This window comes from Cervus canadensis, chromosome 27, assembly GCF_019320065.1.
Source record: "Cervus canadensis isolate Bull #8, Minnesota chromosome 27, ASM1932006v1, whole genome shotgun sequence".
In the NCBI taxonomy this organism is placed as follows: Eukaryota; Metazoa; Chordata; class Mammalia; order Artiodactyla; family Cervidae; genus Cervus; species Cervus canadensis.
In genome coordinates this window covers 5,703,804-5,715,814 of record NC_057412.1, presented here as the reverse complement: position 1 = coordinate 5,715,814, position 12,011 = coordinate 5,703,804, and the positions used below count along the sequence as shown (strand labels likewise).

Here is a 12,011-nt window from a genome sequence, read left to right as displayed (position 1 = left end):
CACGATACAAGATACACATCTACAGGAAATAAGGTCTAAGTTGAATGGTTTATCTTTGTTGGAGAAATGCGAAACCAAAATGGTTCTGACAGAATGATTAGCAATAAATTGATCCCTGAAAGATCAATTATGCCAAGATTTATTTCTGTACAAGCGAAGGACTATTTAGTCATTCTGGATCATTTTAGTTTTTAATCTTCAAATGTCATCACTGTAGCTTCTGATCTTTTCTAAGGGATTTAAGTCATTTTGGTAAGGTTTATAATTTCACATCAAATCATGGCTAACAATAAGAGGAAGTTCAGGGGCTCAAAAATGGCTATAAGAGCAGAGAAAGGGACCTGCAGTGAATCCACAAGCTAACCAGATACCTGATGCAGGAATGTTTATTTTCTAAGAGATACCACCCCTGTGAGTGATGTTGATCTGAGTCTCAGAGAAATGAGGAGTGTCTTGCAATCTTTCTGCTGGCTAATGCACCAGAAACCTAGCTGGCCCATTCCTTGGATATTTGGTTCTGCTTCTTTATTTTCCAGCTGCTGTTATCTATATTCCTCTGTCCAGCTTTCTCCACAGGATCCTCTTATGCACTTATTTCCCTTAACTTTTCCCCACTCTGCTGTATCTGAGGCAAGCCTAACAATGTTTTTATTGTTTATTTGTTTATATTGCTAAGGACTACATGATCAAAAAAGGTAACCAATCTTAGCAAAAAAATCTCATAATATATGAAGTCTCTAGAGTTCGCTGAAATGGAAAGAAGTTTACATATACATTCTGGCAGCCTGTTTTGCAGACTACCAGTCCTGATGGCTCAGCAGGTTAAGAATCTGCCTGCAAGGCTGGAGACTCCGGTTCGATCCCTGGGTTGGGAAGATCCCCTGGAGGAGGAAATGGCAACCCGCTCCAGTATTCTTGCCTGGAACATCCCATGGACAGAGGAGCCTGGTGGGCTACAGTTCATGGGGTTGCAAAGAGTCGGACACAGCTGAGTGATTAAGCCAGCAGCAACAGCAGCCGTCCTGACTACATTGGGTTCTGGTCCAGGGTGCTCCAAAGTCAGCCTCGAGTCCAGCAGCTCTGGCACTGTTGGTGCCTGCATTGTGTGGCTCCCTCCTTCCTGTATCTCTTTGTCATGTTCCTTCCTTAACCTTTAAGCTACTTTTAAAAGCTGACCTTTAGTCCAAATGGTGTGTCCAGAGTTGGTCATTATAACATGATCACGCTTGGGTTCGTTTTCAGGTTATTATTTTCTCTCTTCGCCTTGATCTGTGGGAATGCCACTTCTTTCTTGCTGACTCCTAGTTCCCCACCTTGGTCCAGGTCAATACTTTTCTACATTCATCTCAACTCCAAATGGGAGATTCTTTCCAGTGGTATGCTGTTAAATGTTTAGCAGCCAGCTCTTAGAAGCAGAAGAAAAATCTGTCCTGCGGCATTTGCAATTTCCACAGTGTAAGTACTCCCACTGTGGTTGATTTCAAACTACCTATGTGGTACCACTGAACTAGTATTTGGGGACAGAAGCACAGAGATGGCTGTTACTAGCTGGCTCCAGTATCCCACTGGTTCTCTCTCTAACTAATTTATTGAGAACGGTGGTTGGCATAGTGCATGGAGAAACCAAATTTATTCTTACTGCATCTCAAAAAACAAAACAAAACAAAAAACTTTTGTCATTTTTTCCCCCTCATCTTAAGAAATCCTAGGCAGATTCCATAACTTCTCTGATGACTTTTAGTATTAAAATATCTACTCAATGTACAGTTCATGTAAAAAAAGCTGGCGCTTGGAGCCTGATGCTCATTTTTTACCCCAAGTCCAGGTGACCTCAGGGGGTCCTTCCAGAGCTAATATGCTGGGAAAATCAGAAATACTTGTTCACAGTCCTTTGTGACTTGGCTTTATTGATGTGAGCCAGTAGTCTATAATCTGGTCAACTTGTAATGTTGAATTTCTCTCTCTCTCTTTTTGATACTCTTTGGTCTGACCCAACAAAGCGCTTATGGGCTCTAGAACTAGATTGCCTGGTTTTGAATCTTGGCTTTGCCACTTACTAGCAGTGCGACTTTGACCTTCCCATGCCTTTGTTTTCTCACCTGGAAAATGGGGAAATTAGGAGAGCACCTATTTCATAGTGTTCTGCAGATTACAGGGTTATTATGGGTATAGGATTTGCAGCAGTGATGTGAGTGGTGGGTACTATATACATGTCAGATACCATTGAAAAGTGTGAAAGTGTTAGTCACTCAGTCGTGTCCGACTTTTTTGCAACCTCATGGACTGTAGCCTGCCAGGCTCCTCTGTCCATTGGATTCACCAGGCAAGAATACCGGAGTGGGTAGCCATTCCCTTCTCCAGGGGATCTTCCTGACCCAGGGATCAAACCTGGGTCTCCTGCATTGCAGGTAGATTCTTTATCATCTGAGCCACCAGGGAAGCTCTAGATATCTTCAGTTCAGTTCAGTCACTCAGTCGTGTCCGGCACTTTGCGACCCCATGGACTGCAGCATGCCAGGCCTCCCTGTCCATCACCAACTCCCAGAGCTTACTCAAACTCATGTCCATCGAGTTGGTGATGTCATCCAGCCATCTCATCCTCTGTCGTCCCCTTCTCCTCCCGCCTTCAATCTTTCCCAGCACCAGGGTCTTTTCCAATGAGTTGGTTCTTCACCATATATTATCACTATCAAAAAATGATGGAGACACACAGGCTACTTCTCTCTGCCTCCTGCAGGCAGTGTGGCGTCTCTCTCTGCGTTAAGTTCTCTCTGAGCTTGAGGAACACACATCCTCCGTATGACTCTCTTCTGCCATGTTCACTTTCCCTGGCTGAAGGAGCTGTGCCTCCCCGCTCTGTGGACGGGAGGGTAAGTACCACGGCCTAGGACACGTGAGGCTGTGTTCCCTCTCTGGTCTCTCCAAGGTCCTCATGAGGTTCATCTTTCCAATAGTTCTTTTTTTGAACTAATAACTCCATTCCTGGTAATCAATCCTAATAAACAAAAACTCAAATAATGGCAAAGCCTCCTGTTTAAAGATGTTCTTTGTATCTCTCTCCTTTTGGTTTTCTCTTATATACTCTGGTGTGGGGGAGGGTGGTATTTGGTAAAGCTGTTAGAACTGGTTTTAGCTACCCCGTGGCAAGTCTTACACAGATACCCCTTTAAAATCATGAGGATACTTGTCAGGGAATGTTCTCAATTTGGGGTCTCAGGTGAAAATGGAAGACAGGAGGGTTGGGTCTTAATATTCTGCCACACACCCTTTCCTGGATCCTCCCACAAACTTCCCTAAAATACAGAATATTAAATCTGTATTCTGCAAATTCTTCTATCCAGCTAGACTTGTTCCCTTCTGTGACTTTTTGTGTCTTTAAACTTATTTTCTAATGACAACGTTCTGCAACACTTAAAACATTTACCAAATATATTTTCTGGTTTATCTAAAAAATGTGTTCTTTTAAAAAATTTATTTTTGGCCCATACCCTGGGGGTGCTAGAATATTTGCTTCCTTTTATAAGTTACACCTGATATCAAGAACATTAACACCAATTTTGACAAAATAGTAATTGCACTGTACATTTTATGTATGTTACAATTCATAGTAAGTTGAAACAGGAGTATTTTTCATAAGCTCCCACCACTGCAATTTTTATAATCTAATACATAGTAAGGATGCTAACTAGTTAGAATCAATGTGTTCAAGAAAGACTTTGAAGCTGTATTTTAATTTTAAGAATTTATTTATAGCTCTGATAAATGGCATTTTACATGTTGTATCACAGTGGGGTTCATTCTAAGCACTAAGTGTGGGACTTATGAATTACAAAAGAATCTTCTACTTTACACCAAATGCTTTGCCTCTTAATGGAAATTTATCATTGATTTTATTTGAAATAACTTGCTTTTTGAGACCATAAATAATTCAGTTTCTATTGAATTAAATCATAACCTCAGGACTATAAATCTAGCAATCTAGAATAGTTGATTAATGCTATGAAATGTTAAGCTTGAGTAAAGGGTTATGAATACATGAAAGGATGGGGAAAGTGATAGTATTGGAAACTTTAAATACATTGGCATTATTATATTAATGCACTTCTAGGATATTTATTCATAATATGTGGATTATATCACAATGTATTATATTATTGGAAACCCTGCATGTGTGTGTATGCTCCTCTACCCGTGGGATGCTCTAGGCAAGAATACTAAGGTGGGTCGCCATGCCCTTCTCCAGCGAATCTTCCCAACCCGGGGACTGAACCTGTGTCTCTTAAGTCTCCTGTATCCACAGACAGGTCCTTTATCACTAGCACCACCTGGGAAACCCTAAATAAACTCCAATGAAAACACTTAAATTTTATAACAGGATAAGTAATGAGTTTATTTGCAAATTAAGATGACAATAAAATGTCACATAAAAGCCAAATAGGGTCGGGCATTAGCACTCAATGGGATATTATGTACTTGTTTGAAGGTGATTTTGTAAAAATGTATAATAGGAGAATTATTCATGCCATAGTAAAGAAAGTTAGGTACTTTTGTCTACACAGACACACACACACACACACATATATATATACATTCAGTTCAGTTCAGTTTAGTTGCTAAGTCATATCTGACCCTTTGTAACCACATGGACTGCTGCACGGGGCTTCCCTGTCCATCATGAACTCCCAGAGCTTACTCAAACTTATGTTAATCGAGTCGGTGATGCCATCCAACCATCGCATCCTCTGTCATCCCCTTCTCCTCTCTCCTTCAATCTTTCTGAGCATCAGGGTCTTTTCCAATGAGTCAGTTCTTCACATCAGGTGGCCAAAATATTGGAGTTTCAGCTTCAGCATCAGTCCTTCCAATGAATATTCAGGACTGATTTCCTTTAGGATGGACTGGTTGGATCTCCTTGCAGTCTAAGGGACTCTCAAGAGTCTTCTCCAACACCACAGTTCAAAAGCATCAATTCTTCTGCGCTCAGCTTTCTTTATAGTCCAACTCTCACATCCATACATGACTACTGGGCAAACCATAGCTTTGACTAGATGGACATTTGTTGGTAAAGTAATGTCTCTTCTTTTTAGTATGCTGTCTAGGTTGGTCATAGCTTTTCTTCCAAGGAGCAAGTGTCTTTTAATTTCATGGCTGCAGTCACCATCTGCAGTGATTTTGGAGCCCCCCAAAATAAAGTCTGTCACTGTTTCCCCATCTATTTGCCATGAAGTGATGGAACTGGATGCCATGATCTTAGTTTTCTGAATGTTGAGCTTTAAGCCAACTTTTTACTCTCCTCTTTCACTTTCATCAAGCGGCTCTTTAGTTCTTCTTTGCTTTCTGCCATAAGGGTGGTGTCATCTGTGTATCTGAGGTTATTGGTATTTCTTCCGGCAATCTTTATTCCAGCTTGTGCTTCATCCAGCCTGGCATTACACATGATGTACTCTGCATATAAGTTGAATAAGCAGGGTGACAATATACAGCCTTGATGTACTCCTTCCCCTATTTGGAACCAGTCTGTTTTCCATGTCCAATTCTAACTGTTGCTTCTTGACCTGCATACAGATTTCTTAGGAGGCAGGTAAGGTAGTCTGGTATTCCCATCTCTTGAAGAATTTTCCACAGTTTGCTGTGATCCACACAGTCAAAGACTTTGGCGTAGTCAATAAAGCAAAAGTAGATGTTTTTCTGGAACTCTCTTGCTTTTTTGATGATCTAGTGGATGTTGGCAATTTGATATATTGCATATGTGTATATATTTATATATACATGTGAAGTTTCATATATAAAAATGAACATGATTATATGAAACCAAAAAGAAAAAAACAAAACCCCAAATTCCATTTAGATCCACAAAAAAAGAAAATCAAGTCATCAAGTGTTAACACTGATAGTATTTTGTATAGTGGGAGTATGGTTGATCTTTTTTCTCTGTTTTCTATTTTCCATAATGAGCATATATTCGTTTTAGAATGAACAAAACAAGAAAGTTTTCAAAAGTAATGCAGCCACACATAATGGGTTCCCTGTATTAAATTTACATAAATGTGTGATTTCATTAAACAGAAATGCATTAGCACCAAACTGCACTTCCTATTACCGTGTGTCACTTCAGGCAGTTATTGAGAATCCTTCCCACCTTAAAGAGTATAAACCTATTTCTTTAGTTCTGCAGCCTAAGTTAAAAGGTGGAGTAAGTGCTAACATTTCTTTTTTAAGAAAAAAACATCAATTTTAGTGCAGACTTTCTACCTAGCACTGAAAATGTCATTAGGAAATTGTAGTCCTTAACCTAAAAGCTTAAAAATCTAAATTATATGGATGAATCAGTTTAGACTCATGAATAATATGAAAAGGTCTTTTAATCGTAAAAAGGCCTGGACAATAAAATGAATCGTTTTGAGGTTGGCTATTTCTGTGTAAGATGAGATTTTTTTTTCCCTCAGAAACATTTGAAAGTGTATTGCAGCTGGAAATCATTCCAACAGTGAAGGGAAAAAAATAGAGCTATAAATAGGATAAAGAAACAAGTGAGCAATTAGAAAACAGAGGAACAAACTGAAGACAACAATAGAGGCTGGGAAAACAGCAGCAGTAGATTCAGAATCTGTGTTTACTAATGGCCTATGTAAGCAGACAGAGGAGAGACTGTCCATCATGTATGGATCCATGTGACTTTTTGACACCTGGTTTCACATATAATAGGAGATTATTTAAGTCAGGACCTCTAGAAATAAATAATCTTTTGCTGCCATTCAAGAATAATAACATAGTTATTAACAATAAGAATTAATGTCTAATATCTAATAATAAGAATATATGAAATCAGCTTGTCCATTAGTTTTTTTTTTTTTTTTGAGTTTTCATATGCAACATATACAAATTTTAGCTCACATTGCAATTGTGATGTGCAGAGGAAAATAATTATTTTTTCTGCAACTGATCTGTTTCTCTCCCAGAGAGCTCATCTTCTAGTTAGTAGGGAAAAAATATTACCTAAATGTGCAGTTTAAAGCCAAGACCCCTTGGATGAATTAAACACTTCCAAGCAACTACCAAGACTCTATTGTGGAGTGATTTTCCAGCATTTTATGAGAAGTTTATCTTTCTGAGCTGCAATTCAGGTGTATGGAGGGAGGTTAGTTGCCCTTGGCAATGAGTGAAGGCTAGGTTGGGCTGGTCCTTGATTCTACCCAGATGCTATATTCTTTTGTGTCCCTTTGGGTCCTGCCTTCCTCATACTGACAAGTTTGTAGCTGGAGAACTCCCAAGACCTTTTAACGGTTTAGGAATGACCTACCATTTCCCTTCAGATCTTAATGGTGCTAGGCTTTGGTTAAATTATTTCCTTAAACTTAATTTTTTCATGCATGTGTGTATTTATTCATGTGCATAAGTGTTCAGATTTATGTATGTATCTGATTATCTGTGTCTATTTTTATTTGTGAAAAGTTGATTTACAGTATTAAATAAATTTCATGTGTACAAGATAATGATTCACAGTTTTTAAGGTTGCACTCCATTTACAATTTTGGCTATATTTCCTGTGCCATACAGTATACCCTTGCAGCTTATTTACTTTATACATAGTAGCTAGTATCACTTAATCTCCCACCCCTGTCTTGTCCCTCCCATCTTCCTTCTCCCCACTGGTAACCACTAGTTTGTTCCTTTTATCTGTAAGTCTGTTTCTTCTTTGTTATATTCTCTGGTTTGTTGTTTATTTTTTAGATTCCACATATAAGTGATAAATACAGTATTTGTCTGTGTCTGATTTATTTCATTAGGCATAGTATTCTCTAGGTTCAACCATGTTGCTTCAAATGGGAAAAATTTATTTTTTATGGCTGAGAGTATCCCACTGTGTGTGCACACACGTATTTGTTGTTGTTGTTTCATCACTAAGTCATGTCCAACTCTTTGTGTCCTCATGGACTGTAGCCCACCACGTTCCTCTGGCCATGGGATTTTCCAGGCAAGAGTACTGGAGTGGGTTCCCATTTCCTTCTCTGACACATACATATACCATGTCTTATTCATCAGTTCATTCATTGATGGACACTTAGATTGCTCCCATATCTTGGCAAGTGTAAGTAAACTTTTATAAATATTGGGATGCATGTATCTGTTCAAACTAGTGCTGTTTTCTTTGGATATATGCTCAAGAGTGGAATTGCTGGATCATATGGTAGTTCTATTTTTAGTGTTTTAAGGAAACTCCACACTATTTTCCACAGTGGCTGCACCAGTTTACATTCTCAACATGTGTTTTTCATATTTAGGTGTGTATCTGCTCATGTACACCTTTTGTGAGGACAGCAGGAAGGGGAGAGAAAGCATAGGTATTAAACTCTATTTTGTATGTATGAAGTCTAGGTATTTATGGGCATCATTATCATATATAATCTTCATGGAAATCTTAGCAGTAGCTACTGTTATCATCTCTTAATCAATAAAGAAGGTGAACCTGAAATTTAATATCAGAAACGGAGCCCATGTCTAATTGAATTCAAAATATATGTTCATTTTATTGTGTTATGGGTGTAGTAAGAATGGAAGAAATAAGTTTATGACCCTTGGTGTTCATTTTGTGATGTTGCCATTTAAATCAGTTATACCAGTTACACTATTACCAAAAATGTTTTCTAGTTTGTAGCTGCATGATAGTATTCAAGTTTGCTTCAATGTGCATATCTTTGATATTTAGTGAGAAAGAGCATATTTTCACTGTTTAAATGTATTTGTATGTTTTTCATGTATATATTGCTGTCTGTTTCCATTTTAATGGTATTATTGTTATTCTTGTACAGTTTAGTGAGAGACTAAATGATGTAGAAGTCCCCTGGACAGCAAGGAGGTCAAACCAGTCAATATTAAAGGAAAGTGAAAGTGAAGTCGCTCAGTCATGTCCGACTCTTTGCGACCCCATGGACTGTAACCTATCAGGCTCCTCTGACCATGGGATTTTCCAGGCAAGAATACTGGAGTGGGTTGCCATTTCCTTCTCCAGGGGAATCTTCCCAACCCAGGGATTGAACCCGGGTCTCCTGCATTGTAGGCAGACGCTTTACCATCTGAGCCACCAGGGAAGCTCAATTAAAGGAAATCAACCTTGAATATTCATTGAAAGGATGGATGCTGAAACTGAAGCTCCAATACTTTGGCCACCTGATGCTGAGAGGCGACTCATTGGAAAAGACCCTGATGCTGGGAAAGATTGAGGACAGGAGAACAAAGGGGTGACAGAGGATGAGATGGTTGGATGGCATCATTGACTCAATCAACATGACTTTGAGCAAATTCCAGGAGACAGTGAAGAACAGGGAATCATGGCATGCTGCAGTTCATGGGGCCAAGAGTCACAGATGACTGAGCAGTTGAACAACATTTGCCATAGAAAGAAATATTTTGCATATTTGATATCAATATTGTTTCTATCTCTTTTTCCTTTCCAGCTGAGGTTTTCTGTGTTTGGTAAACTTTCTAAGATAAAAGTTTAAAATTTTGCTTTTTTTTTTTAATTAGTTGGAGGCCAATCACTTCACAACATTTCAGTGGGTTTTTTCATACATTGATATGAATCAGCCATGGATTTACACGTATTCCCCATCCCGATCCCCGCTCCCACCTCCCTCTCCACCCGATTCCTCTGGGTCTTCCCAGTGCACCAGGCCCGAGCACTTGTCTCATGCATCCAACCTGGGCTGGTGATCTGTTTCACTATAGATAATATACATGATGTTCTCTCGAAACCTCCCACCCTCGTCTTCTCCCACAGAGTCCAAAAGTCTGTTCTGTACATCTGTGTCTCTTTCTCTGTTTTGCATATAGGGTTATCATTACCATCTTTCTAAATTCCATATATATGTGTTAGTATGCTGTAATGCTCTTTATCTTTCTGGCTTACTTCACTCTGTATAAGGGGCTACAGTTTCATCCATCTCACTAGAACTGATTCAAATGAATTCTTTTTAATGGCTGAGTAATATTCCATGGTGTATATGTACCATAGCTTCCTTATCCATTCATCTGCTAATGGGCATCTAGGTTGCTTCCATATCCTGGCTATTATAAACAGTGCTGCGATGAACATTGGGGTGCACGTGTCTCTTTCAGATCTGGTTTCCTCAGTGTGTATGCCCAGAAGTGGGATTGCTGGGTCATATGGCAGTTCTATTTCCAGTTTTTTAAGAAATCTCCACACTCTTCTCCATAGTGGCTGTACTAGTTTGCATTCCCACCAACAGTGTAAGAGGGTTCCCTTTTCTCCACACCCTCTCCAGCATTGATTGCTTGTAGACTTTTGGATAGCAGCCATCCTGACTGGCGTGTAATGGTACCTCATTGTGGTTTTGATTTGCATTTCTCTGATAATGAGTGATGTTGAGCATCTTTTCATGTGTTTATTAGCCATCTGTATGTCTTCTTTGGAGAAATGTCTGTTAGTTCTTTGGCCCATTTTTTGATTGGGTCATTATTTTTCTGGAATTAAGCTTCAGGAGTTGCTTGTATATTTTTGAGATTAATCCTTGTCTGTTTCTTCATTTGCTATTATTTTCTCCCAATCTGAGGGCTGTCTTTTCACCTTGCTTATAGTTTCCTTTGTAGTGCAAAAGCTTTTAAGTTTCATTAGGTCCCATTTGTTTATTTTTGCTTTTATTTCCAATATTCTGGGAGGTGGGTCATAAAGGATCCTGCTGTGATTCATGTCGGAGAGTGTTTTGCCTATGTTCTCCTCTAGGAGTTTTACAGTTTCTGGTCTTACATTTAGATCTTTAATCCATTTTGAGTTTATTTTTGTGTATGGTGTTAGAAACTGTTCTAGTTTCATTCTTTTACAAGTGGTTGACCAGTTTTCCCAGCACCACTTGTTAAAGAGGTTGTCTTTTTTCCATTGTATATCCTTGCCTCCTTTGTCAAAGATAAGGTGTCCATAGGTTCGTGGATTTATCTCTGGGCTTTCTATTCTGTTCCATTGATCTATATTTCTGTCTTTGTGCCAGTACCATACTGTCTTGATGACTGTGGCTTTGTAGAAGAGTCTGAAGTCAGGCAGGTTGATTCCTCCAGTTCCATTCTTCTTTCTCAAGATTACTTTGGCTATTCGAGGTTTTTTGTATTTCCATACAAATTGTGAAATTATTTCTTCTAGTTCTGTGAAAAATACCGTTGGTAGCTTGATAGGGATTGCATTGAATCTATAGATTGCTTTGGGTAGAATAGCCATTTTGACAATATTGATTCTTCCAATCCATGAACACGGTATGTTTCTCCATCTGTTTGTGTCCTCTTTGATTTCTTTCATCAGTGTTTTATAGTTTTCTATGTATAGGTCTTTTGTTTCTTTAGGTAGATATACTCCTAAGTATTTTATTCTTTTTGTTGCAATGGTGAATGGTATTGTTTCCTTAATTTCTCTTTCTGTTTGCTCATTGTTAGTGTATAGGAATGCAAGGGATTTCTGTGTGTTAATTTTATATCCTGCAACTTTACTATATTCATTGATTAGCTCTAGTAATTTTCTGGTAGAGTCTTTAGGGTTTTCTATGTAGAGGATCATGTCATCTGCAAACAGCGAGAGTTTCACTTCTTCTTTTCCTATCTGGGTTCCTTTTACTTCTTTTTCTGCTCTGATTGCTGTGGCCAAAACTTCCAAAACTATGTTGAATAGTAGTGGTGAGAGTGGGCACCCTTGTCTTGTTCCTGATCTCAGGGGAAATGCTTTCAATTTTTCACCACTGAGGGTAATGCTTGCTGTGGGTTTGTCATATATAGCTTTTATTATGTTGAGGTATGTTCCTTCTATTCCTGCTTTCTGGAGAGTTTTAATCATAAATGGTGTTGAATTTTGTCAAAGGCTTTCTCTTGCATCTATTGAGATAAATCATATGGTTTTTATCTTTCAATTTGTTAATGTGGTGTATTACATTGATTGATTTGCGGATATTAAAGAATCCTTGCATTCCTGGGATAAAGCCCACTTGGTCATGGTGTATGATTTTTTTAATATG

At 38.7% G+C, this 12,011-nt stretch overlaps 1 non-coding gene across 1 annotated transcript; it reads right to left on the bottom strand.

Moving 5' to 3' along the window:
• Positions 1–9,017: 9,017 nt before the first annotated feature.
• On the bottom strand, positions 9,018–9,089 carry TRNAC-ACA. The gene has a single exon. It is a non-coding gene; the product is annotated as a tRNA-Cys (tRNA).
• Positions 9,090–12,011: the final 2,922 nt, after the last annotated feature.